Raw genomic sequence first — 6,408 nt, 5'->3', positions numbered from 1 at the left:
GTCCAGATTCTTGAGAAGCAGACATCAAAACAGGACTGCGCCTGTAAGGAATGTACTGTGGCAAATGTCTGTGAGAAAGAACAGGGAAAGCCAGAAGCTGTGTGAGGGATCCCAGAGAGCGAGACACAGAAGGAAGGTTGAATGGAAGCATCTTAGACTGCAGTGATACTCTAAAGAAAGTTCAACAAGACTGTTGGTGCAAACATGAAGGCAACCTTGCATGTCAGAGGAGTCCTGTATCTCCCAGGAAGAGCTGCCATGGTACCCCTGCCAGGCCCACTCACTGCTGGGGGTAGCCTGGAAGAAGCATGGCCTCACTGTGATCATCTGGATTTCAGAGGAGGAGTTCATACCCCAGTCTCTTCTGATTGTTAGTCAGAGATCTGAGAGGTGCAGTCTCAAGCCTACAATACCTTGTCGTCTTGTTTTATGTCTTTCTTTTTTCTTTTCTTTTCTTTCTTTCTTCTTCTTCAAGATTTTATTTATTTATTTGGAAGAGAAAGAGAGAGAGAGAAAGAGAGAGAGTGCATATGATCACAGGGAGGGGCAGAAGGAGAAAGAGAAGCAGCCTCCCTGCTGAGCTGGGAGCCCCACATGGGGCTCAGTCCCAGGACCCTGAGATCATGACCTGAGTCGAAGTCAGATGTCTAACTGACGGAGCCACCCAGGCATCCCTGTAGGTGTATCGCTTTCAAGAAACATAGACAATAACTCCAGTTCAAGACAGCAGACTGATCATATGTTGAAATCTTTTCCTCCTTCACCAAATCCATACAAATAACCCAAAACAGAGGAGGACAAATACATGCCCACTCTCAAAAAGCAATTAAGAATTTTAAAAAGATCAAAATCTAAGAGAACCCCTTGAACAAGAGAAAACAGAATTCAGAGCCCAAAAGACATTAAACTATTCGTACAAACAGTAGATGCAGCATAAATGATGCTTATTGTTAACAATGCAGGGAACAGGAAGGTACTTGGGGCAAATTACAGGACGACTAGATAAAGCAGCAGCAATTGGTGTCTAAGCAGTGTACAGCCCATTTGGGACCTTGGCTCAAAGAGGCAAGTAACCCCCCCTTGTGGCTGCCGGGAACATAGCCTAACCGGGTTGTTACATAGCAAGGAATGGCGGGTACCTGAGGCGAGAAGAAGCAATTTAAAAGGCCATAATAGATGGCCATTTTCTTTCTTCCTCAGTTTGCGAAGATTTCTCAAACCTACTCAAAACTAAAAAGTTATTCTTAAGAGTTTCATACTGTGGTTATTCTATATAAAGTTTTTCTCTCATATCCAGTTTATCAAAAGCAATTTCAGGTTTTTTGAGATTATCATGTGGTTTTTATTTTTATTTTTTTAAACATTTATTTATTTGAGAGAGAAAGCAAGAGAGAGCGCGAGAGCATGAAGCGGGGAGGGCCGGACGGGGGGGGGGATCTCAAGCAGATTCCCTGCTGAGCACAGAGCCTGATGCAGGGCTCAATATCACGACCCTGAGATCATGACCCGAACCGAAACCAAGAGTCAGACCTTAACGGACTGAGCCACCCAGGCACCCCATCATTCAATAATTATTTACTGAATACCAATTCCAGTACATACTGAGCATAATGTTAAACCCTAGTTAAATAGCAAATGAGTAAGGCAGACATAGTCCCTGACTTCCTGGGTCTTATCTTTATAATGCAGATTTCTACTTGTAAAATAATGAATGCCTCTCCTTTTATTTACATGCTATTTTATAAATTTGTAAAGTTTGTAGTTCTATTTGAAGAGGTTCTGTGCATTCTTCTTCTTTTGGCTTTATCTAACATATTTTAAAATTTGAATGTAAGGTTCTGTTTTGCTTTGAGTTTTCTGCTGCATTATAGGAAAGATTTGAGTAAAACACAAGCATTCACACATAGGTGTGTTTGTGTGTGTGTTGTGTGTGTATATCTCCTATTTAAATTCTTTAGGCTTTAATATTCTCTTGGGATTTTTAGATGATTATATAATAAGTTAAACATTTTTTCCTCCAATTTTCCAATTGTTATACCTTATTAAATACATTGTAGTTTATGGAATCAGCCAGAATTTTTAGAAAAATATTAAACTTAAAATAACTTAGCAATAAAATTACCTGACCTTGCAGGCCAGTTATTTGTCCATTTAGGTGTTTAATTCTTTCTGAAGCCTTCTGATTGATTTATTTGTTCCAGATATTCATCCATACAGTTTATCCAAATATTTTAGCACGAGCTTTTTGTACTTACTTATAGTTTATAAAATTTCTTTTTTATTGTTATAAATTCTCATTTCTGATATTACTTGATTTCTCTCTCTCTTTTGCTTAGAAAAACTGTTAATCTATTTTAAAGCTATCAGTTAGTAACATTTGGTAGTTCTGGATACTGTTCTGAATATGCCAGAAATATGTTCTGGATAAAGCGCAAAGGAATTCTTTGGAAAAATATGGAGTAGCTCAAATGAAAAGTTAGACAAGACTTCCAGAAGGACATGGATCAGGGTCGTAGTGTGGATAACAGAAATCAAAGGGCATTTCGAATTTCAGGTTCCTTCCCTGACTGTGGATGAGCTCCAGCTTTTTATTCATCCTGTGTCACTCAATAATGAAAAAGAGAATCTTATCAATATAGTTTTATATTAATTATTATTGCTCTACAACAAATTACCTCCAAACTTAGTCGCTTAAAACCAATGTTTAGGGGTGTCTGGTTGGCTCGGTCGGTTAAGCATCTGCCTTAGGCTCATGTCATGATTCCAGGGTTCTGGGATTGAGCCTCACATCTGGCTCCCTGCTAGGTGAGGAGCCTGCTTCTCCCCTCTGCTCGTGCTCTCTCTTGCTATCTCTCTTTCTCAAATAAATAAATAAAATTTTGAAAACAAAACCAAACCAAACCAATGTTTATTATCTCGCAGTTTCTATCGGTCAGAAAACTGGGTTGTAGTCAAGATGTTGCCTGTGTCTGCCATTTCCTGTGGGCTGACCTGGGCTGGAGGATCTGTCTCCAAGCTCACCCACAGGGCTTGCTGTTTGTCTGTTTGGTTTTGCGAATTTTAAATACAGTTTTATTTAAAACACTGCATTTCCCACATGATACAGTACTTATAAGTTGCAATGTTTCCTTTCCCTGTGTACATATTCCATAATCAAGTATCAAGAATGCCCAGTTATTTACTACAGCAGCTCAACTTTAAAATTACCATGGAATTTGCTACACATTTGGGTCCTTCAATATTCTGTGTGGAACAATGGTAAACCTATGCTTCGGTTTGCTGAATCTCTCTTCGATGAAGTGCCCAAGGGAGACACCATCATTTCGAGGAGCTCCACCGCCAGGGAAGCCCCAGCCTTCCTCCTGACATGCCTCCTACACTCTAGGATAGGTTGGTAGTGATGGGGCTGCAGGCTTTCTGCTGATGTTCATATTCTTTCTTCTCTGTAGTCTGATTCTTATTAAGCCATTTGGTGATTTCATTACACTTATCAAGAACTTTTTGTTTGTCTTCAAAGTAGATCTTGCCCTGAGGTTTTTCATTTTTAATAGTTGCTTTCATGTTGAATGCAGAGGACGCAAGCCAGTAGGCAGAGACATCAGGAATGCCGCTGTCATCAATAGCAAAAGTGACTTCCATCTGATGAACCCTATGGGGTGCAGGAGGTGTGTCTGTGTGTTCAAACTTGCCAAACAGGCTGTTGGTACCCTTGGTGATGGCACGTGCACTTCTATAAACCCGAATGAGCACACCAGGCTGGCTGTCAGCATACGTAGTGAAGCTCTGTGTCTGCTTGGTAGGAATGGTAGTACTGAGTTTGAGGAGGACAGTCATGACTGCCAGCAGTTATAATGCCAAGGGAAGCGTAACATCCACGTGCAGCAAATGTTGAATATTTTTAGATTTGTCTCCATTGAAGATGGTTGCCTGGACCCCCCAGTTCCACAGATGAGTGTCCTCATGATATGGCCACTGACTTTGCCTAGATCTAGTGTTGTAAGAAGAGAGAGCGAGCAGAAAGTCACAGCACATTTTAGGACCTAGTACCCAAATCCACACTACCACATTGGCTCTATTCTATACACTGAAAATGAGTCTCTAGGGGCAGTCCACACTCAAGGGGAGAAGATTTAGGCTTTACTTCTTCAAAGGAAAATCAGTAGAGAACTTATTTTAAACCATCAGAAACAGATCAGAAGTACTGGATTATCTGGTTAGAAAATGATACGGCAATTTGGTAAATAAGTTGCACCAACATTTCATGGAATGAGAGAAAATACAAAATAAAATGTTGTCACCAAGAAAAGGAAGAAAAGCTTTTGAATGGCAAAATTCACCAAGCCCACTTTTCAAAGACAAAATCCTGCCTTATTTTGATATCTTGACACGTGCTTTTATCTTTATTATTTTCTCTCACCTTTGTGGTTTGCTTTTATATTCTCTTTTCTAAACTGTTAAATTTAATAAATATTTCACTTAATTTGTATGAAAAACATGGTTAGATTGTAACACTGCCTGCAAGAATAGCACGGGTCTTACCTCAGTTATTATTCTTTAAATATAACATACTTAAAATGCAGTAATCTTAATCACACAACTCAGTGAATTGTCGCACGTGTACACTTCCTAACACATCACTTAGATTGGGATAAGGATGATTTTTGGCTGCCTCCTCCCTCTTTCCAGTCAGTATTCCCCTCCCCAACTGAAGTTCCTGACTTCAGCAAGCAAAGATTAATTTTACAATATCTTGAACTTTATATAAATGAAGCATCTTTTACATTTTTTATTTCTAGCATTTGCATTCTTACAATTTTCTGGAAAGAAATAATTGCTTCTTTCAGTTTTCAAGTTTTTTGGGGCAGGATGCAGTTTTTAATATTTTTTAATTATCGTTTTAGTTGGAGAATGTGATTTTTAAATATAATGATACAGGGGAGTCTGGGTGGCTCAGTCGGTTAAGCATTTGCCTTCATGTCAGGTCATAATCTCAGGGTCCTGGGATGGAGCCCCATGTCAGGCTCCCTGCTCACCATGGAGCCTACCCTCTCTTTCTGCCCCTCCCCTCTGCTCGTATTCTCTCTCTCAAATAAATAAATAAAATCTTTAAAAAGTAATAAATATAATGATATAATACTAAACCCTTGAAATATATTGCACCTCTTCAGAGAAAGGAAATTCTAACCTCCGTTTTATCCTCAAGGTCATATTATTATTAGCTTTGCTGAATTAAAGACAGTGCATCACATTTCTTGTAATGAGCCAATATCTCTAGCATGTGTCCATTTTTACAAATAAGTGTATACCATTCAGCATCATCGATCCATCAGAAAGCAAACAATCATTTTCCTAGGATAACACTCAATTTTAAGTAAGAACGTGATTTCAAATTTAGCTTTACATAGTTCTAATGAACATTTACTTCTCAGCCATATTAATTTTCAATGAATTTTTGTTATAATCGTAACAAATTTGCTGTATGTTAGCTATTCTTTCTATACTATATTTCAATATCAATCATTGATATTGCCCTAAAACTTTTTATCATTTCTTCAATCCAATTCTCTGGTTCACTGCACATTCATTATATCCCTATTAAAATTTGAAAATGCATTTTGATAGACTAAATCTTAGGCTTTTAAAATTATATCTGGCTTAATTTCTGTTTTGAAATTCATTATAATTTCTAAACATTTGTATGGGCATTATGTTGTCTAAATTTAAAGTAAAACTGAGATGTGTGTCACCATCTGATTTATTCAAGATTTACCCTGATTCTAAATCCCACTTGGGACACTCAAATTGGTCTAGAAAATTATTCTCAAAAATAGCAAGGCATAATTTTGGAAAACTATGAGGCGGAAATAGGGCTTATTTCACTTTCATTGCTTCCTCCACCTTAATGAGCACACTGACAAAATAATATTAAGTTCAAACAATATTCTATCAGGCTTCTCTGAACTGGAGATGTACATATTGAAAGTAATGCTTCATTGTACAATAACTGAAACTTCCAGTAGATACCTCTTGTGTACCATTCAGTCTGGGCCCTGACTTTGGTCTGGCTGCTACTTGAGAATCTAGTTCACAGCAGGCTTCACCCAGAATCTGGGCAACACCCAGATTTGCCCAAAGCCCTCCTGTACCTCTTGCTCCCTACTCTAAGGTTTTGTCGATGGTGTCACTCTTTTTTTTCTTTTTTTTTTTTAAGATTTATTTATTTATTTGAGGGGGGGGAGGGGCAGAGGGAGAAGGAGAGAGAGTCTTAAGCAGATTCTGTGTTCAGCCCGGAGCCTGAGATAGGGCTCCAAGACAGAACCCAGAGATCACAACCCCAGATGAAACCGGGGTCGGATACTTAACCTACTATACCTCCCTGGTGCTCCCAACGGTGTCACTCTTAAAAGG

At 38.7% G+C, this 6,408-nt stretch overlaps 1 pseudogene; it reads right to left on the bottom strand.

Moving 5' to 3' along the window:
* Positions 1-3,381: 3,381 nt before the first annotated feature.
* Positions 3,382-4,032, bottom strand: LOC148107637 (heat shock cognate 71 kDa protein pseudogene; annotated as a pseudogene).
* Between the last annotated feature and the right edge of the window lie 2,376 nt (positions 4,033-6,408).

This window comes from Ursus americanus, chromosome 27 (genome assembly GCF_024610735.1).
Source record: "Ursus americanus isolate L20-20 chromosome 27, mUrsAme1.1.p, whole genome shotgun sequence".
Taxonomy (NCBI): Eukaryota; Metazoa; Chordata; class Mammalia; order Carnivora; family Ursidae; genus Ursus; species Ursus americanus.
Note: the sequence above shows the minus strand (reverse complement) of the source record. Positions and strands in the feature narration are given on the sequence as shown.